Below are 22,585 nucleotides of genomic sequence, written 5' to 3' on the forward strand. Positions count from 1 at the left end.
GTGAACAGTAATGAAGGCAATGAAACATGGAGTGCTGACGCGTACTGACAAATCACAAAAGGGTAGATAGGGCACACAGATGTAATGCATGTAAGATGAAGGGTATTTAAGATTGTACTGGAAAGCAATAAAGTGTTGATGCTTGAAGCCTTCTTTGGTGTCAGTCATACCTCTTCCATCACTGTGCTCTTGTCTTCCTTGACAGATTCCTTTCTTCTGGGGATTGCTATCTCTTGTACTTTGTGCATGACTTGCCTTTAAGATCTGCCAGGTCTGAAGCAGAGCCTCCAAGGCAATTCCACTGACTATCTCCCTGAAGAGCTGGAAGACTTACAGCTAGAATTCCTAAACTTCCTAGAGTTCAGGGTCTTAACTTTATTCCTTATATGACCCATATCCCTTAGGACTATAAATTTCACCAGTGCATGACCACTGCAGTCTAGGCTGCCTCCAATCTCGATGTTCCCACCTTTCACTGGTGAACAACAGATGCACAAGGTATTCAATATGAGGGACCTAAGTTGAAGTTGTAATGAATACAAATTGTTCACTAATTAAGAAGCTGATTTCAATTCACATCTTAGTATTCAAGGATTTCAAGAAACTTTGGATTTGCTTGAAGGCAATGTATAAAACAGTTAAAACCAGCAGTATTTTCTACTTTCCACACACAAAATTTTTTATTAGAGTAAATAAGAACCTTTGCGTACAGCCCCATATATAGCAATTATATTGTATATATGCATGCATTAACTCCTGGAAATCCTGAAAAATCTATAATAAAAAGTAATTCTAGGCACTTATGAGCAATCTTAGACTATGTGATCATAGATTTTGATTACATTGGTTAAAACATTTCCTACAAGAAATGAAAACAGGAAGCAAATTGTAATGAAGAGTGCACAAAAGAGAGAATGGAGACTATCCCAAATCAACCCAATTTCCTTTCACTTTTAGTAAGGTTATTTAGCTTAGGCAGCTACTTCAAACAAACTGTGCTTACAGACAGGCATTATGAAACCACTCACATAGAAAATGGGATGGCACAGTAAAAGGGTTAATAAACACTGAGACCCCATATCCATAAGCTACACTGAGATGAAAGAGCATATGCAAAGCTGCTGCCCATACTTTGATAGATGCAATTTATTTGAGTTTAAAATTTAGCCTTGTGGGGATAGAGAGGGCCATTGCTTTTCTGCCCTTGTGCTTCTGTTGGTGCATGCTTTGCTTCAGAGGTTCTAAGGAAGAAATCTGCAGTCCTGGGGAAAGCCTGTATCTGCTTGAGCTTTGATTAACAGAAACAAAATCAAACATTTGATTCTTAATTCTACATGATACCTGGACAGGCATGAATTTCACATTTACTTTATCTCATCCACTACATGCAATACTGTGAATTTACTGCATGAGGTGAAGGCTGAGACACTGTTCTCCTCATAAAAATACACACACCCCATTTGCATGTATGTTTGGCCCAAGATACTGGATGTTGTTTTGACTTTCTACAAGAAATTGTACTTTGGCAAATGATTTCATAAAGAAATTATCATCTTATGTAAAATGTAAATTCTGCCTTCAAGAAAAATATTAAAAGACACAAGAACTTTGCATTCACTGAACAGTACAAAACAGCCCAGTTGGCACAAGCCAAAAAGAAATCCAAAAGCAAAAAACCCTAATATGTCTACAAAAAGACAGATATGGTCTGCTTTGAAATTCTACTAAAGTTAATTTTTCTTTTTTACTTTCTTTTCTTCCTATCCTTTGGGAAGATCACTTAGGATTTGGTAGAAATGTGAGTTTTGATATGTGAGAAATAGCTATCTGCTGGAGATTTACACTGTTCTTGGAAAAATAGCATAACCTTATTCAATGGACAGGGAAATGGAGGAACAGCAAGCTGGTAGCTCACCCAGCAGAGCAGTATCAGAAATAAAAGTGGGCATACTCAAACCACAGCTTCAAATCCTATCAGCTAGGACACTTTCTTGTCATTTGTAGTGACAACAGTCATGCATTTTCCACTTCATTTATCCTTTTAGATAAGTTTCTGTAGTGTTTCTACCATTATCCCTTGAAGTCTTTTCACAGTGTTGCGTTTTTTACCCTGACCTTAATACACTAGCGTTGTTCATGTTACACTGTAGAACTGCATCCCAGCTAAACAAAATATGGGAAGTCTGATTATGAGCAGATTTGAATCTGTTCATTTAATTTATTACTTTAATGTTCTTTGAATGCTAACTTTTATAGTGAATGACTACTGTAATTGATCCACTGTGAACAAAATGCTTGAATTAAGTTCATTGCTGCTGAAAAGCCTTGCCTTGAGATTACAGGCCCTGGAATTAATAGAAAAGTAAAAAAGATTTTAAGAACGTGATAATGAGCAGATCAATAATATGTGCAAAAAGATTACAAGGTAACAAATTCTGTAAAACTGAAACCTGAGATGCTGCTTCAGCATAACACAGAATCATCTTGAATTCTCTGTTATGTCTTCTCTACATGAAACAGACATGGGAGGGGGCTGGTAGGTATAAATGTTTGGTGAACTCTTATTTGTACAACGCCAGAAAAATTATGCACGTTGTAACCAAAGTATCTAATCAAGATGCAAATCAACTATTTATTTATGTATTCCCACCCTATCAGATCTACAGAATTCTGAGGTTGCCTATTAGCCTACCAGCTTTTACATTTTTGAGGAAATTGTCCTCAAAATGAAGGTCTGTTCAACCCATAATTCACAGGCATTCCCATGCTGATAAAAGGACTTTCTGTTTCCCCTTCCGTAAGAACCCAGAAATGTAGAATGAAATTAAATATCTTTATCAACTAGTGACCTATGCAGCTCCTCCTATAAATTGCATCCATCTCTGCAGCAATTAATGTGAAATGATATTCAGTCCCTACTTTGATTAGCCCCTATCTTCCCCTTCTACAAGTATCCTTTCTGTCCCTCTTCACTTTAAAACTGAGTTTTGTAAGCTAAGCCTTATTTTTTCCAAAGTAATTGCAAAGCTTTTTTAAAGGTATCATTGGAAGAAAAGAAGATAACAAACAAAAACCCCACAAACAAAAACCCCAAAACACCCCAGTCCTAAAAAAAAAAAAAAAAAAAAAATCACTAAAGAGTGCATACGAGATACAACCTGAGTTTGAAATGAAAAGCTCTTTGGAGACCTCCCATTTTAGCTCTGTGAGATTTCCCATGGTGGAGCTTTAGATTAAAGCTTTTAATGAAGTTCATCTGTAGAACACAAAAAATACAGATCTATTATTGCTGTTTTGCTGAATTACCATTAATTTCATCTGATAGAAAAACAGCAAAGAACACTGGATTAACAGTAGCTATAAGAGGCTAACGTAATTTAGGCACTAATTTGCACAGCATGGAAGTTCCACCCCCATCACATTTTCTAGTCCCAGCTCTCTAATAGGAATGAACTCTCTGGCTTCTCTTTTCAGCAGCTCCATCCATGCTGGGAAATGTCAAAGCTCTTTAAGTAGGTAATGGCTGCTGCATGGACAGTAATGGTTTTCATTTCTATTATTGATTCTTTAAGACAGAAAAAGAACTAAACAAAGCAGTTACTTTTTATTTTGTTAAAGTACTTGTGCATTTCCAACACTGTGGTTATCTTATGTTCCTCCAACCAAGCATAGGCTCTGGTGAGAACAAATTTTATTTGAAACAAATCTAACTTCATGTCTTTAGTGTTACCTTGAAAGACCACAAATAACTTTATAAACTGCAGACATCTCAGTTTTGGAACAAAAATTTAAAAAGCCAAAGATTGTAACAAACTATCAGTTATGTTTTATTTATTGGAAACTAAAGAGAGACTAAGTAGGTAACACGCAGTTCCTGAGTGGCCTGGAAAATGGGCAAGCTCTTCTAGGGCTGTACAAAATCTGGCTGGTATTGAGTTAACTGTCTTCATAGTAACTCCTGTGGTGATGTGGGTTGGATTTATGCTTAAATCAGAATTTATAATGAACCAGTTAAACATTGTTTGCACAGCATCAATGGTATCTCCTTTATCATTGTGCATCCTTCCACAGAGAGTAAGCTGGGTGTCAGAAAGAAGTTGATAGCTGTCTGTCCCAATTTTTTCAAAGGGAAATTCCATAGCATATAACATCATAGCATTAAGACTGGGCTAGAGGAAGAAAGATGTGGAGCTGCTTGGTTTCTAAGGTGGCCATTATGTGGGGACTGGGCATCAGTATGCTCATGGGAGATGGCAAATGATTAGATTGCATTGTATAGCTTTTTTTCCTGTCCTTCACCTATTAAACTGTCCGTATCTTGATCCATGAGTTTATTAGTTTCAGTCTTTCTATTCTCTCCCCTGTGCTACTTGGTTGGGCTAGGTCAGGGAGGAATGAGTTTCTCTGAGTGCTTAGCTGCTGGCCAGGGCCAACTCATCACAAAAGAAAAAGAAAAAAAAGAAAAAAAAAAGAAAAAAAAAAAAAAGGAGGTAGGAAAAAAGAAAAAGAAAAATCATATTTTTTGTAGAAAAAGTCACTTTTAGCTAAAAGGGGACAAGTTCAGAGTGGTGTAGATTAAATCCTGTATAGTAGAATAGACAAATACATCAAATGAAAATCACCCCAAAAGGAAATTTGTTTGCCTGGAATTTTAGTTCATTGAGGAAAATCCCCAAACTCAACCAAAATAAACCAAACCCCAGAACAGAAACATCAAAAGGTCTGGTTACAATGTACTTAGGAGAAAATTATTTTTTTCTTTCCCAAAATCTCTCTTTTATTTTGTAATTCCTGTCTTACAATGTGCAAGGATTTAAACTTAATATCCAAATCCAAGCAAAGCTTTTGATAGCTCTGTCTTTTTGATAGTAATTATTTTAGAATGTCTTGTTGTTCACTTAACTTTGGAAGGAAGCCCATACAGAATTTGCTTTGAAATTAACAGAATTTAAAATGAACAGCAAGCAAGTTTTTATTGGCTTACTTTAGTTTCATCTGTATTGATCTTAAGTTATTCCCAGCACTTTAAAGCATGTCAAACTTTTATGGTCTTAATAAAAAAATAAATTTCTGTAGAAACATTTTTTTCTTAAATGTATTTTTTTTTTACTTCTACTTCTTTATTTTCCAGCTTTACTGTGCTATATTTCACTCAGTGTCTTCCTAACTGGCTTTCCTATCACTTAAAAGTGAGCAAAACTTCAGACAAGAGTCTTTTGTTCTTGGTATAGACAGAATGTCAATGACAATCAGTCATGTAAGTAAACTTACTTAGGAAGTAAGTTTAAACCCAGCTTGGCTAACATCAGTGTGGCAAAATTACCAGTGATTATAGCTCCAAACCACAAAAATTCCCAGTTCAAACTTATGCTAGCTCATCTTTAATATGAATGTATTAATCTCCAGCATGTTCAGTGGGACCTCAGCTGATTCTGTGTCCTTTCCATCCAGGATTTTTCAGAATATGGCTAGTTTATTTTTGCCTGCTTCTCATTCTCAATCTAAAATCCTAAATACTTAACAGTAGCAGTTTTATCTGTTGGTACCACAATACTTCATTGGGAATTTATGTGTGTTTTTCCAAGAGGTCTTAGAACCTCCATGATATCTAACCCAGCCATCAAATCTTTATTCATTCATGGTCTGTAACAGTATTTCTGTTCCCTCAAATTCTTGCAGTGTGCAAGATTTAATTCTCCAAGAGTGTCTCAGAGGTCTATGTCTTATTGAAACCCTTCCATACAGGAAATAGCAGAGAGAAAAATGTTGTCATACACTACTGCACAAAATTAAAGAGGAACTGAAGGATATACTGGGAAAGATTAATTTCTTTGTTGTGAATGGAAACATTATGTACTGAGATACCACAATCACAGCCACATACCAAGGCACATCTTCATATTAGTCTTTCAAAGTGCATTCAAAATTAATTAGAAATTCAAGCACCACCATTCCTTCTGGAACACAAATGTTTTATTTCAGCTGCAACCAGAAAGATAATAACCAGCATGTGCATTTGAAGAGAAATTGCATTTCAAGATGATAGTGTTCAGAAGCCCCAGTGCCTTTACAGTGCTGAAGCAGAACAAAATTTTTCTTTCACATGACAGCCTGGATTAAAGCCATTCCTGGAAAGAAGTGCTTTTTAAACTAGCTCAGTGTGATTGACTGGCCTTAAGCATGATTCGTGTCTGTGTTAAAGTTCTAGCATATCAAAAGTTTTTGCTTCCAGCTTTTTGCCAAAAGAAGTGACGCTCAGCTGCTTTATTTATTTTATTTCCCCAGTTATAGCCTGAAGTTTTAGAGAAGCTATTCTGAAGTTCAAGCCTTCAAAGTGTAATTACAAGGAAAAAGGGACACTTCTCACGTACTAGCTCACCTTTTTTACTTCAACTACTTGCTTACCCGCACATACAACGAATTAATCTGCTTAATTCATGTAGGTCAGATACTAACTTGGGCAAGACATAGCATAAGATTAACCCTTTTCATGACTGTGTGACTAGTGCAGAATTGTCACTTTCAGCTACGGACCTCAGTGCTGCTGTAGTGGCTTGGAGCAGCTCAGGTTGCACCCTCAGTTTATTTGATCAGTAAAAAACCCAATGTTATAATTTTGTAGGCTTCAATGAAAGAAATCCTGAAAAATAACTTATAATACACTTATCTTAGAATTACATTTATGAGATTACAGTTTTTAATACTTGTCAGATTTCCCGCTGTCTTGAGTACAAGGAAAATTAACACGATAAGAAATTGCATAGGGAAAGGTTTACTTGTGGAGTTGTGTGCATATCCTTATTTCCAACGCTGAAGAAAAAAAACTGTAAGTATAGCTTCACTAGTGGAACTTTAGCATTGTTGCCTTGGCCAGATTTTCAAGTTACTAGTGGGTGGATCAGGGAAATCCCTAGTAAGAGGAAATAAAAGAGATGGGAAGGGTATGTTCCCCCAAGAATCTTAGAATTCCTGGGAACCAACATCTAATCTTGTGTCTCCCATCTCTCTTCCTCTCCTACTTCTATGTATTAATTTCTTGATGGATATGCTTCTGAAGGCTTTGGCCATTTAAGAGGAAAGAAAAAGGAATGGCATATAGTTTCACATATCAAGTTAAGCATAATAATTAACGGTATTAATTTTTTTAATAGTATGTAAAACCATCAGTTATAAGCTTCCAATTTCACAAAATGTATGATTTAATCTTGATGAAACCTATTCCAGCAGGTTTCTGAAGTGATAAAAGACAGAACCTGGGATAAGAAGTTGAATTCAATTCTACTTCCAGGTTTTCTCTTTGAATGCCTGTCGTGTAGACAGTGGAGGACTATTTTCTAATTCATTAATAGAAGTAATGATATTGGCTGTCAAAAATGTCCATAGAAAAACTGAGTTAAATAATCTATTATTATTTTGGTGGCAGCTCAAAGCAGACAGCAAAATAGGCATTTTGCTGCTCTTGATACTGTTGCCTTCAATGGCTGTTAACCCCAGTTCTTCCAAATATTCAGGTTTTCAAAACAACATGAAGCACACTAGTTTACAAGTATCAGATTCTAACAGTAGCAAGGACATCTCTCATCCGTATCTTGGTCCTTGGTGACAAGCATGAGTCTGGTCCCACAGCTGGTTCAGCAAGCAGAATCTGCAAAAACCTTCATAGTGAGGGATGAGGAGTTTGCCTTGAGTTACCTGCAGCTGTAATTCATCTCAGAAGAGACTGGAGACCTTGAATATTGAATGTTTTTGCTCAGTGACAGAATGCCTACTTGATCACTGAAGTCCTCTATTTCAAGATGGTTGCTAACTAGAAATGCAGATATTCCTCTTGAGTTTCATTAGTCTGAAGCAAATGTACATTTACTTGACAACTAAAGAGCCTGACTCCAGTCATTAACTTCTGCCTTGTGGTTGTATTCTGTGGTACTGGGAACTGCTAAGCTCCTAGTTGCTGTGCAGTAGCATAGGAGTCTGTCTCCCTCTACCTCTCTTCCATTTTCAGAGCTGGACGGAAGGTGCAAAGCTCTGCAGCTGTGTGCTGGGTCTGACTGGGATGAAATTAACTCTCATCACATAATCCCATATGAAGCAGTGGTTTGAATTTGTGACTGGAACAGTGATGATACACCAATCTTTAGCTGTTGTTAAGCCACATTTGCACAGCACCAAGGCCTTTTTTCCTCCCATTCTATAGGTGTGGGTGGGGGTCCACAGGAGTCTGAGAGGGGACACAGACAGGATAGCTGACACAAGCTGACCAAAGAGATATTCCATACCTTACAGTGTCTGCTCAGCAATGAAAACTCAATGAAAGGAGGAGGAAGAGCTGATGCTCAGTGCTATGGTCTCAGTCTTCCCAAGCAGCCTTTACATGTGCTGAGGCCTGGCTTCTCAGGAAGCAGCTGGACATCTATTTTCAACAGGAATAGTGAATTAACTACTAAATTGCCTTCTTTGTGTGTGCATCTTTGTTTCACTTATTCAATTGTCTATTTAAGCCCACAAGTTTTTTCACTTTTATGTTTCTGATTGTCTCTTCAATCTCAATGTCAGGGAATGAGTGAGCTACTGTTCGGGGAGGTAGCAGCTGGATGGAGTCATGCCACCACCACCTGAAAGAATACATTATAAATATATACTTCCATACACATATACTGCATCTTCTGCCTGCCTCATTTCTTAAGGTTCAGGTCTCCAAATAGCCCTTTCTATTCATGGGACACATAGATACAGTGCAACAGGAGAAATCAGCCTATGCAACTCAGGTCAGGGAAGATTTCCATCCCATTCTGATGTAATATACTTTCAATCAACTTTTCTTCACTTGAAGAATCAACTCAATAAGAGTAAATGAATGTGTACTTCTGGTAGGCAGGTGGTAATTGAATGGCAGACATTAAACCTTTGGTTAGTGGCTTATTTCTCACACAAGCAAAAAAAAAAAAAAAAAAAAAAAAAAAAAAAAAAAAAAGCCATAAAAAACCTTTCCATTTTGTCTGTCTAAATCTTCTGATTCTGTCTGTCTAAACCCTACTATCACCATCCATCTCTTATCATGTACTCAAATAGATGGGTATTTTTATAGCTTAGCATAGCTTTAAGCATATGATTGCTACAAATTCATTTCAGTCAGTCATTATTATTAATTCTTAAAATGGAAGAATAGTTCTTAAACAGGAAACCTCATGAAACAGGGTTTGACTTCACAGCAGTCTGTACGGGCCCTGGAACAAGACTGAAAGTTATGGGGAGGGCTCTTACTAGAAGCAACAGTACAAATACTGGCAGAAGAAAATGTGATACCAAATTTCTTTTTAATTTTTATTAGAACATGTAGTCTTTGCAAAAAGTTGTCAGAAATTTGTCCATTTGCTAAAATAGTGGTGACCCCAATTTTTTATTTTTAAAAATAGTGTACTGATTTTGACTGGGATAGAGTTAACTTTCTTCATAGTAGTTTGCATGCTGCTATATTTGGTATATGTGATTGAGACTGTGTTGATAACACACTGTTGAACACTGCTTATGTAGCATCAAGGCCTTTTCTGTTTCTCATGTTGCCCCTCCAGTGTCTAGGCTGGGGTGGGCAGGGAGTTGGCAGGGGACACAGCCAGGAGAGTTTGTCCTAATTAATGAAAGAGATATCTCATGACATAAGATGTTGTACTGAGTAATAAAAAATGGAGGGGAGGAGAGGAAAGAGGGACAAAGGAGTGACATTTAGACACATGGTGCTTTTATTTTGAAGTAATCATTATTCTTGGTGAAGCTCTGCTTTCCTGTGCAGGCTTTGCTTGCATGCTCAGATTTTACCCATTAGTTTTCTCACTTTTACCCTTCCAATTCTCTCTGCCATGCTGCTGCATGGAAGTGACCAAGCTGAACTACCTATTAGGGTTAAACACAGGAAATAATAATTGTTTTACATGTATGAGACATATATGATCCTGAAAACTTGAAGAATTTATTTAAAAATGTCTCCTTTTCCTATCCTCTACTGACTTGCGTGTTGCCACATGCCTTCAGAATTTAACTACAGACTAAAAAATCTAGAAGGCTGGTCTCAGCAGTAAGCATTTTATTTCTATATATTGAAATATGTCCAGAGAAAGAAAATAACATAACCTCCTTTAATCTGGTCACTGTCCTAATAAACCAAAGTATAATATCAAAATTTTGCCACATCAGTTTAGCAGAAATTGATAATCTCTATGCCCTTTACAAAAGATTTTCCAGGAAAACATATCCCATACTTTATACATAAATATATTGCTTTGCATATGACTACATCACATTTGAGCATAGACTTTACTACTTTTGAATACAAATATTCTATATTGAGCATGCTCGTTCTTTTCTCTGATCATAAAGCAATAAAACAAAAAACCTTCAAAAAGTCAACCTGGTTAACAGTCCTAAAACTTAAAAATTTCAATTGTAATTGAAGTAAATTAATGTAATTGAAAAATGAAGAAATTAGAACACTATTTTTTAAATAAAACATGTTGGACTACTGTCAGTGATATTCATTTTTTCTTTTACATGAATAATGTACCAGCTAGTCTGTTGTTTTACTTGGCTAACAACCTTGTAGACAGTCATATAATTTCCTAGAATACTAAGAGAAATATTTATTTAGTACTTAGGCAAAGAGTGGCACAAATGGAGGAGGAAGGCTTCTAAATCCAGTAACAGCTTCTGCTCATGTCTAGTCATGAATGAAACACAATGAGAAATGGATAAGAAGGTCAAGCAGTTTTTCATTTCTTGGATGAAGCTGTTACAGGTTTGCGCAGGTAAAACTAATTCCACAATGTAGAAATATAAGGGAATTTCAGAAATAGTTACCTGAACTTTATCATGGGAGAAATCATAACATATTCTCCCCCTAATAGCAGATCTGCTTCTAATTTACCCTGGCAATAAATCTGATGGTAATCCCATCATTTCGCTGAATGACAAAGATGACTCAAAGTACACCCGGTTTTCAAATATGTTTTCAGTTATGCTGATTCCAACATTAAAAATCCTAGATCAGTTCTTTGATCTGTTTGACCATGTAGTTCTATAAAAATTAAGCCAGCACAACTGAGAGGGTGTAAAGAAACATGCAAACAGTGAAAACACAGAATAGTTCAAAGTGGGCTTGACTCCAAGGAAAGAATTTTCTGTAATAAAAATCAATGAGACCAGTGGGAATTGATGAATTTTTCCCCCTAATTGAATCCAGAGTTGATTTCAATTAGAATTCATAGCCCATGGCATTAGTGTTACCATCACTGCAAATCGCATTACAAAGGGCATAAGTTATTCAAACTAAGATTCAAAATTTTCCATAGTTTCAAGACTGTAATTAGAGTGTATTACTTGGAGGCTATTAGATTAAATTACACATTCACATTCCTCTTAAAGTTGATGAATTTTCCAGATTGAAAAAAGATGTTAGATTCAATGGTAATGAAGGAATATTAACCATGTAGTAGTTGGGTAAGAAGAGTGAACAAGTGATTATTATGACATATATTCATTTATTGGTGACAATCAAGACAAAATTTAGAAGAATTTATCTGTGGAAGAGCTTCTTTTTTTGATCAAATCTATACTATCTTTATAATATTAATTCCTTAAAAACACAGAATAAACCTCCCTAGAAAAGTAAATTTTGAAAATTTTCTGGCTAAGTATAGACATTATTTTCACAGGTTATTTTCACAAGTTTATAATTTCCAGGCTATAAAAAGTAGAATATATTAGCTGTTTATTCAATACAACGTCAAAAAAAGCCCAATTCAAAAAAGTTTATTAGGAAAAAATTAATGATGAGGGGGGAAAAGCAATTTTCAGAAGAAGACTAACAATATTCTTCTCAGTTTAAAATATTAAGAATATAAAGAATATGTAAAAAGACCTATACCCTGCTCTCAATTCTGTTTGCATGTAAAATCACACACTGAAGACAATTTGAATGCCATGTTTTTTAGTTTGGAGGCTGTTGTGGGTTTGTTGGCTTGTTTTGCTTTGCTTTGTGTTTTACTTTGAAGACTTTAGTAACACTTGATTGTTTGTTTGCCATTCTAAGACTCAGAAATACAGGGTGGGGTTTTTTTTCCAACAAAGCCTTCATTGCCAATTCATCAAAATGATAAACTGAGCTTTTTGCAGTCTAAGGGGAATTAAGTATAAAACAAAATGCTAACAGGAAGTACACTTGCAATCTCACATTGACTATTACATTTTATGGAGATATTTCCTAATGATAAGTAAGAGTTTGCTGAAAATATGGTTATGTTGTGCTATGTATTACCTGGCAGTTTAGTTTTGATCAAACAACGTCATGGTCAACTCCTTGTCTCAGCAAGAATTCAGAGCAGAGTTATTAACTGGCATTTTTCTGGGAAAAATATTAAGCAGAAGAATAAATAATCTCAGAAGTGCTCACAGAAAGTGAAACAATCAAATGACAGTAAGTAAAGAACTACTGCAGAAAGTACTCAAATTAAAATGATGTAAAAATATATTATTTATTATATATTGTTTTTAAAATACTCTTTCCCTGACAGACACACCAATTCCACTTCCAAAATTTATCATTAGCAATTCTCTGTTTACTTAATAGAGAGCATTACTCATGTTGACAATTAGTATGGTACTATTTTGGCTGCAGTTCTCAGTGGAACCATTTTCAGAAAAACTTACTGCATGACACTGAGGAAAATACTGACTATCTCAACACTGCATAACAAAGCAAAGACTTTTTCACTAGGGTAGACAGGAGAGACTCAGGGCAATTTGGGAAATGTTACTGCAAGAGTAGCAAGAATTATGCATTTCCTGGTATGCAATAGTGAAAAGAAAGTTACTTGTTTGTGCTTGGCAATGTTTGGAAAAAAGTTCTAGATGCATGCAGCACTGTTCATCACATCAAGTGTCCACAGAGAGAAAAATGTGCTTTGTATTCAGAAACAGGGAAGTATTTTTGCTTTCTGCTCCTTTTTCCCAAATCCACTACAAAGCTATCTATTTTGTTTTACGGTTACTTTTCCAAGTCTCAGGCCATGTTTGCTTTTAGAAATAAACACAACAGAAAGGAGATATAGTATTCCTTAGATTTGGTAAATCTATGCGTGGTATAGTATTCCTTAGATTTGGTAAATCCATCTAAATCTAATCTAATCTTACATCAGTGGGTATTCGTACCAATGGCATACTAATGAGTGCAGTAACCATTCTTGTTTAGTGGCATCTAGGGGTCCATCCTGAGTCTAGTCCTACCTAAGATCTTAATCAATGGACTGAATGATGGGACAGCATGTACACTCAGCTAGTGTGCAGATGGCATAGGATTGGGAGAAGCAGTGATACCTCAGAGAGTTGTGCTGCCAAGCAGAGGGGCTGACAGGCTGGAGTGATGGGATGACAGGAGACCCATGAACCTCAGCAAAGAGAAATGCCAAGTCCTGCACCTGTGGAGGAACAACCCCATACACCAACGTATGCTGAGGCACACCCGCTTGGAAAGCAGTTGGGCAGAAAATGCCCTGGCGTTCTCAGCTGAACACAAGACAGTGATATGCCCTTGCAGCAAATGTTACTGGCATCCTGGGCTGCATTAGACAACATAGAACCAGCACATCAACAGGGGTGGTCCAATCCCTCTGCTCAGCACTGCTGAGATCACACCTGGAGTACTGTTTCCAGTTCTGGGCTTTGCAGTGCAAGGGAGACATGGGTGTGTTAGGTAAATTCCAGAAAAGAGAAACAAAGATGTTCAGGAGACTGGAGCATGTTACTGGTGAGGAAAAGCTGAAATATCTAGGACTCTTCAGCCTGGTGAAAACAAGGCTCAGCAATAAGGTTACTAATTTTGCTAAACACCTGAAGAGAGGGTGTAAAGGAGACAGAAACAAATTCTTTTCAGTGGTGACAAGAAGACCAGAGAGGATTAGTGTAATTGGAAACACAGGAGGTTCCCTATTAATATCAGAAAACACTTCTTATATGTGAGTGTGACTGAGTACTGCCACAGGTTGCCCAGGGAGACTGTGCAGTGTTCCTCTCTGGAGAACTTCAAAAGCTCTCTGGGACACTCATACTCTGCAGCCCTGCTTTACTGAGGATATTTGACTAGATGACATGCAGATCCCTTCTAACCTCAACCATCCTGTGGTTCTGTGATTCTGTGATTCTCTGGCTGTTTCTATTCTATTACTCTGAAATAATTTTAGGTGATTAACATAGTGGTGATTTAATATTGGATGTTTGTTCCTCTACAAGATATTCTTGAGAATAAGATCTATTAGAAGTCAGAGATCTAGTAATTAAGTTAATTGTGTCTGAGGGTTTTAAAAAGGACACAATCCATTTCTCTTCATTTAAACAACCAGATACCAGAAGACACTAAAATATCTTTGATTTTACTTCTTTCTAGCAGATTCATTAATATCCTGAAGTACACAGGAAATTTCAAATAGCATCTTCTCCAAATATGGTTTTGCAATTTTTACCACCTTACCAAAAGGCTGCTGAACATATTGACCAGCTGTAATATATTCACTGTGATGCTGACTATTCTAGTCTCTAATTTTTTTTTACTAGAATGCACAAAATACCAGCATTAAAAACAGACAAAAATCTAAGCCTGCATTCAAAACCACTTAGCCATTCTTTGTGGCCTTACTTTCTATGAAAATTTGCAAGGACTTAGGGGGTGGAATTTTCTTGGTGAAGAGTCTGGTAGACTTCACAATAATATATTTGAAAAAGTATTTTTGTATCATGTCAGATAATTAATAGTTTAGGTGGTCTCAAATACCAGTAGCAGTTCCAGGATAACAATGTTATCTTCTGTTTCTTGGATTTTTAGGAGAATGGCAGTTAAATAGTTCTTACAGAAATGATGAGAAAGAAAAAAATGCTCTCAGATTTTCTTCTTGAATAAACACAAATGTAAGTGTAATCAATAACAAGCCATGAGCCACTCAAGTAAAGTCACTGAGAAGTCCAATTACTTGAGAATAGTTAATCATTCAGAATGGTACAGGACATAAGAATGGATGTGATGAACATTTTTTCTTTTAGGGAGATGTCACGATCCAATGGACAGTCATGATGGTTCATTTTGATTTCAAAGTGCAAAAAGAGGCAATGAGAACTTAGTTCAAGTAAAATCAATGTATCTTTATTGATACACACAATATGCGATAGAAGAGAAGGGAAAGAGAGAGAGAGAGGGAAAAGAGGAAAATGGGGGATATAGTTACTGAAAGCAGACGTGAGTCCTCGTGATGCTGAAACCAATAGATCACGTTTGCAGTCCTCATGGCTTGCGCCAATAGATCCATCTTCTCCATTGGGGAGGCCTCAGAAACTCTCCTTCTTGGGGTGATTATTATAGGTTTTGTTCAATGTGAGGGGCAACAGGCCAATGAGGAGGGGGAGACCTTGTGAGCGCTGCAGGTGTTCTTGCACAATGTAGAAGCAGGGCAGGCTGGGCTTTGCAGCAGGTACAGCACAGTCAGTCAGAGCAAACACAGCCTCTGCAAACACGGCCCAGGAACCATAACAGCCCCCCATTGTTCCTACCCAGGTCTCTGAGGGGGGCATCTCAGTCTAATAGATGCACCTGCAGGGACAAACCTGCGTCCCACCTCAATCAGGCCAGAACTCCTGTGCTGCGGCCTGGGGTCCTTGAGGTCTCAGCCTCTGACAATCGTGAGACAGGTGAGGGATCTTCGGACCGACTCTTACAGGAGGTAATTTTGAAGATCCATAAAATTTTATGATATATAAATAGAAGTATTTTCTTGATTTTTTTTTAATAGCAAGGAGAGTACATTGTATTGGAAAAGCTTGACACATTAGATATAGGTCTAGAAATCAGTCTGACTTTTTGCCACAAAATTATTATGCAGCTCTAAGTGGTTACATTTTTGGCAATTTTCTTCACAGTAGCTAGTATGGGGCTATGCTTTGGAATTATGCTGAAAATAGTGTTGATAATATAGAGATGCTTTTCTTATTCCTGAGTAGTACTTTCACAGTACCAAGGCCTTTCCTGCTTCTGGTACTACTCCTCCAGGTAGGAGGCTGGGGCTGCACAAAGAGTGGGGAGGGGAGACAGCCAGGGGAGCTGACCTCTATTGACCAAAGGGTTATTCTGGACCCTAAGGCCTCGTGATCACTGTGTAAAGCTGGGGGAAGAAGAAGGAATCAGGATGTTTAGAATGATCGTGTTTGCCTTCCCAAGTCACCATTCAGCATGATGGAGCCCTGCTATCATGAGGATTGCTGAACATATGCCTACCCATAGGCAATGGTGAATAAATTCCTTGTTTTGCTTTGATTTTGTGAGCAGTTTTGCTCTAAAAACTTTTTTTTATCTCAACCCGTGACTTTTCACATTTTCACTCTTCCAATTCTTTCCCCCATCCCACCATGATGGTGGCTGTGCAAGCACAGCAAGTGGCTGTGTGGGACTTAGTCAGTGGGTGGGGTTAAACCACAATAGGAATGAAAAATACAGATTACATTTTTGCCTGAGAGTATTTTATTAGGCCACTGATTTTACAAAAATTCAAAATGCCATTTGGATACAGCAAAAGAAAATACCATACCTTTTCACTAGCCATTTCTGTAAGAAACTGAATGCATATTTGATGAATCTTTCCATTCTACTGAGTAGTTGCTAACATTTCTCTGAGCATCACATCCACAATCAAGAAAGAAGCTAGCCAGAGTAGTCTAGAAAGTGAATACAGAAAGGATCAGGTATGCAGTTTAGTAAAAGGAAAGCTTGACTTACAAGGAGAGACTATTCTCCTTAATAACTTCAAAACAAAACCACACTTCAATGAACAGTTACCAGGCGAGACACTGATTTACTTTATGATATACTGCAATTCTTATGTGCCCTCTGACTGTTGCAGGTGGAGTGGAAGCTTCAGACAAAGTTTACTAGAGAAGTCCTCCCACTGAGTCACAAGGTGCAGAAAGGACCCCCGTTGTTTTCTAAATTCCTTCTCAGATAGGAACCTGGTTTGGCTGGATCCCATCTTAGCCCCAGACTTTGTCAATGGTTTAAATATAAGGAGTTACAGAGATGTGACAAATATTTGTACAGCTTCGTCCTTCAAGATTAAGGATCAGAAACCAGATATGTTTCTATAAAAATGAATGATTTAAGGTGATAAATGATTAGGCAAAAAGATCTTAATCGGAATTATTTACTGCAGAGTATAGACTCTAAAACTACTAATATAGTAGTATACGTATAGTATAGTATAGTATAGTATAGTATAGTATAGTGTAAGTATAGTATAAGTATAGTATAGCACAGTAAAATGTATTATGTCAAAGCAATTATATTAAAGCAATCATATTAAATCTAGTAAAAAACCCTCAAACCCCCAAATTTTAAGTAGAAATTTATGCCCATACCAATGACTGTGGGCAAATCTCTTTCTCTCAGCCTCAAGGAGAAACCTCAAGGGGCTTCCTCATCCAAAGGAGAAATTTCCACATACACTTCAAGAACCTACCGGTTGAAAGTGGAACTGGACTTTTGGAGGATAGAGTGGTTGACTGACAGTTGTATATTTCTACACCAGCTGTGCCAGATTAGCATTTTTAGATAAGGATGCTTTACAATATCTGCCCCATCTTCACCTCACTATCAAGATGTTTAACTTTGATGTTGATGAGTCAGACTGATTTTAGTATAACTCAGCATCAAAAGCAGCATTGTAATTCACCAATTATAGTTTTGCAAAATAGGACATTTCTGGAGTTTATTTCATTCCAGGCAGAGCATCATGTTACACTGACATTGTCACAATAGGGCACTTTGTATTAGGCAGAAGGTTTAAGGCTCCATCTCAAAACTGGCCGCGCTTTCATCCCCCATCACCTGTTTTTCTTCATGCTGACTGTGAAAACCCTGTGACATGCAAAGGTAACATGTTACTGTGAGCAGTTGTGAGACTGCCATGATGACCAGTGGTCATCTTGTTCCACATGCTCTCTATCCTGGTAAACTTTTAAGAAGCTGAGAGCAGATGTTCCATGGCACTAAAAGTTCTTCCCTGAAATTTTATTGATTGTGGCAGGACTTTTAAAAGGTGTTTTTCTCTGTGAAATATAAAAGGTGCATCCAGCATGGACTATCATCTATTAGCTTTAGACAGACTGTCTGATAGACATTTTTTCCCAGCCTTGAAGTGCAGAAATGCTGAAACATGCTTAGAAGCAGAACATAGCAGGAGAGATCAGTCAGGGAAAGACTAGCAAGATGCTAAGCAGTATTTCATAAAGTGTTAGGGACCTGGGCTTAGACACTTCACATGCAGTTTTAAATAAATACATATATCACCATCTTCCTTACTGCAGGGGGAGTCATAGACACAGTCTTTCTCAATGGCATGGAGCTACATCGGCATTTTAGCATGGCAAGACTAAACACAAGGCTCCCATGTGACATGCTATCAAGGCCACTAATGTTGCATTTGCATTCCCAAAGACCTATTGCTGGTTGCATCTTTTTTGCTACAACCTTAATAGGTAGCCAGCATGTCACAGACAGCATTAAGCCACACAAAGCTGCTCACCATAACACCTTACAGTCTGCACATGTACATCATTAGCTACAGCACTATGTAACACAAGCTTCAGCAGGGTGTGCTTGAGCACTGCTTGAAGATGCCATGCTATGACTTTGACTTTTTCTTCCATCTAGGCCATTCTAAACCTGGCTGATCCTATGGAGTCACTTTTTAGAACAGACTTTTTAGTAAAATTTTTATTGATGCTAATTGGTGCCATTCAAAAATAAAAAAGAAATAATACCTTTTTATAATATTAAAAGATTCTAAGGAGAATGTACTGAGTTTTCCCATCTTACATTGTATATGGAGAGAGCAAAACTTAAAATGGAGATGGAAAAATGCCCTTTTAGTAGCTGAATTCATTATCCTTGTTTCCAGCTACTTTTGACTTTTTTTCTTTCTAAGCAGTGAACAGTTGAAAAAGTCACTCTGTTTCATCTTCCACTACAGACAGTTTTCAGATGGTTTCACCATTCTATTAAAAACTATGGTTCTATGCTATGAGATTAAAAAAAAGGTAATTCAGCTATCACTGAGAGTATTGTTCCCACATTCTACTACTGGTTGGCAGGTGGGCAAAACACCTGGTAAGGAACTAATGTAAATTGGAAGGAATACTTAAAAGGCACTAGAAATGTCAGTAAAGCATTAAATATTTTACAAAAGCTGTGATCCATAGGCTTTACCTTCAGTCAAAATCCACTCAAATAAAATGGGCCTAAAAAAACTCTTCTGCAATAAATAGATATCTCCTGCAGGTATTCTAGCCAGCAAATCTCCACCTTTGTGTTTTGAACAAAAGGTTCAGAAAAACTTTGAAAAATCCTCCATGAAAGATAGAAGAAAATGGGAGATTTTTTTTTCTACCTCTGTAAATTTTTCTAGTTTTCCTCACAAAAGATCTATTTTAATAGCAAAGTCAGGCCAATTTGGTGTCAGCATCAAGGTCTGAAGTATGTGTTCTAAAGTGCTGTTTCTCAATCCACATGTGATGCCTTGAGAGGCTACCTAGAACAGAGGCTAGACAGTGTTAAAGGAATAAAATAGGTATTTACTATAAAGGCTTTCAAAGAATATGCCTTGGGCAGTACAAGAGCCTGGCTGGGGCTGCATCCAAGATAGACAACGGGTCACAAGTTTTTACACTTTTTAAAGTTTTGGTCCATTTACATATTGAGGTTAATTGTCCAATTACAACTTCAGGTTATGAAGTCCCATCCTCTCATTTTGCTCCTCTCAATTCGCTGTTGTTTATACTTTTTTGGGCTTGAAGAGGCAACGGTGTCCTTGGGCTGGAATAAGATTGTTTTGTCTAACTATACTGTGAAGGGAACTTGCTAACCCTTTAGATCAGAGTTATATACCATACAGATTCTGGATAATATGAAAGCTAAAACTTAAGGCATCACTTCATGCTATGCTCATAAGAAATAAGTTTTCAAAAAAACATAAATGGTTTTCTTGATCTCAGCACAATGACAATGACAATGAACTTTCGGGAAAAGATAACATGCAGAGAAAATAAACTCATATATATTTATTTATATTTATATTTATATTTGCTACGTATACAAATTATAATATTTAGGATACAGATATTGTGTTACATTCCTCTGTGGGAATGGTTTCTCCCCCCTCAGGGACCCCTAGAGCATGCAACCATGTAGTTTGACCCTTCCTTCCCTTTCTGACCCCATTGGCTGTGTCCCAAACTGCTCCTCCCTGGCAAGAGCTGAGAAAAAACCCTGTTCCTCTGTGCACGCCCTCTTTCCCTCTGGAGACCACCTGGAATAAACATCTATACTGCAGCTGAGGGTCAGAGCCTCTTTTGGGTCCTTTATCCTGTCTATGAAATATTCCTCCAAAGCCTTCTAAGGCCTGAGCTAGCTTGGAACTTCGGAGGGGTTAAAAAGGAGGATTTATTTCAATATTGGTAAACCTAGATGCACTTATGTTGTAGGGTTCTCTGTTTTCTATTGTACAAGATGGAAAATTCCTGGCATTTTAAATTTGAGGTTGAATATTTTAAAGTTCATCTGAATATTTTAAAGTTCATCCAAGTTAGGTGAGGTACTATATGATTGGAGAATAGTAAAGGGTAAGAAGTGATCTTAGCTAAAAATCTGGATTTTTGCTCTGAAGAAAAGCAAATTGGGAGCTAAATAAGATAATAGAAGATGGCTCTACTAGAGAAAGATAATTCTGACATGATATACTTACTTTCTTCAACATGTAACTTATGTCCATACAGGAAACTAGAAAAAATAATCTCACTGGACATCTACAAATGTCTCCTATCATGCCAAGTGGAAAATAATGGTGAAGTTTAGGAAGTGTGAGTGTCAGATATATGAAGTAAATGAGCAATTGGCTGAAGAAATAGTCCAAAATTAGTTATACTGAAAAGGGAGTTTTGAGACTGTAAGGCACATGCCCAATGAATTTCTCTAGAATACAATTTCAGATGGCTTTTATTTACACTTTCATGTAATGATACTGACAAACTAGTCAATATACACTCATAATATTTGCCATCACTGTGCACTTGGTGAGCTGTCAATACAAAAGAAGTCTTGGAGAAAGAGTGACCTTGAGGACTGGAGCTATATAAATGGATTGACCTCTTTGTTACGAAACAGAGGTTCACAACCTTGGGAAGAAATAAAGAGCTGAGAGCTCACTAACTGGCAGCAGAAATTAAAAAAGTATACAGACTTCTTGAATTAATCACAGGAGGTGAATTGATGAAAATAAACTTGGCCTTGGCTACTAAAAAAATCAAATACAATCCATAACTAAGAGCATTGTCTAGCAGGTGTAAGGAGCTAGCTAAGAGAAGTGTAAGAGACATAAGTGACAGAAAAACAAAGGAGAAAGCAAACAGAGAAATCTCTTTGAACCCTGTCTTAAATGACAAAATTCAGAACATCAAATGACATTATCAAAAAGAGCTCAATAAGAATATACATTTTCACAATATGAATAATTAATATTGTGGATTTTATCACATGAATGAATTCCGTGATGTGATGTTGTAGATGTCAGAAATATTAATGGAGTATAAGATAGTCAAACTGGATGCAGGATCACACAGAAAATGTCTTTACCTATGCTCCCAAAGTCACATATTTTTTCACGCCTTTCCCCGGTGTTTATTTTCATAGCCTATTCCCATTCTGTATTTTAAAATAAAAATGTTGGCATGCTAATTTCATTTTTAATTGTAATATAGTCATAGATGTACACACATATATGTTTAAGTGTGTATATAATAGATATTAAAGTAAATCATCTGTACACTATTTCAAGAAGAAATTGAATCAGAGACATTGAAATCTAAAAATCTTATGCATCATATTGGGGAAGTAGTCTACAAGTGTAGACTATATTTCATAATTTTAAAGGAAATATTAGTCCTTCTACTAAGCCTCATTAAAATAAATCTCATTTCATCTTTCCCCTAATATAACAAATCAAACTGCGGTTACCAATAGAGAGAAGACAAACACACAAAACAAAACACCAGAAGACTAAACTGAGTACTAGACTATTAAACAGATTACTAGTACCTTAAGTTGACGCTATAGTCCAGGGAACTCTGGCTAGCTCTCACCCCGGCCATGTGTCAAGAGTGGCTGTTCTCAAACTGCTAGCAGTCGAAGTAACAGTGCAAAGCCGAGCTGCCTTCTGCTCTATGCAGTCCCTGTATATTGTTGGCATCTAGGTTTGAAGGAAGAATCAGAGAAGGCACTGTTAGAGATCTTTATTCTCCAAAGGGTGGTGCAAGAGAGAGGGCCAACAGGGCCCCACACCAACTTTTAAACTGGGTGATGCCTGGCAACAGGTGGATTAAGGTTTCTAACTGAACAGTTAAGAAAGGTCATAGTAAACAGAGCCTTACAAAGTCATTGTTGTGGACTGTTGATCCTGACAACCCCTCTCTGTTTTTCCAAGGTCTTTTTCAATGTCTGGTGAGTTCTTTCTAT

At 37.0% G+C, this 22,585-nt stretch overlaps 1 long non-coding RNA gene across 2 annotated transcripts; it reads right to left on the reverse strand.

The window, feature by feature from the left end:
• Window positions 1-887: 887 nt before the first annotated feature.
• On the reverse strand, window positions 888-22,368 carry LOC134562742 (uncharacterized). Of its 2 annotated transcripts, XR_010083250.1 has the most exons (4): window positions 22,169-22,368; window positions 12,305-12,391; window positions 8,277-8,410; window positions 2,354-3,256 (listed from the first exon to the last, which is right to left on the reverse strand). It is a non-coding gene; the product is annotated as an uncharacterized LOC134562742 (long non-coding RNA). The 2 variants fall into 2 exon arrangements; XR_010083257.1 differs by lacking the exons at window positions 12,305-12,391; window positions 22,169-22,368 and adding an exon at window positions 888-2,345 and having other exon boundaries at window positions 3,159-3,256; window positions 8,277-10,187.
• Window positions 22,369-22,585: the final 217 nt, after the last annotated feature.

The sequence above is a fragment of the Prinia subflava genome, chromosome 1 (assembly GCF_021018805.1).
Source record: "Prinia subflava isolate CZ2003 ecotype Zambia chromosome 1, Cam_Psub_1.2, whole genome shotgun sequence".
Lineage (NCBI taxonomy): Eukaryota > Metazoa > Chordata > Aves > Passeriformes > Cisticolidae > Prinia > Prinia subflava.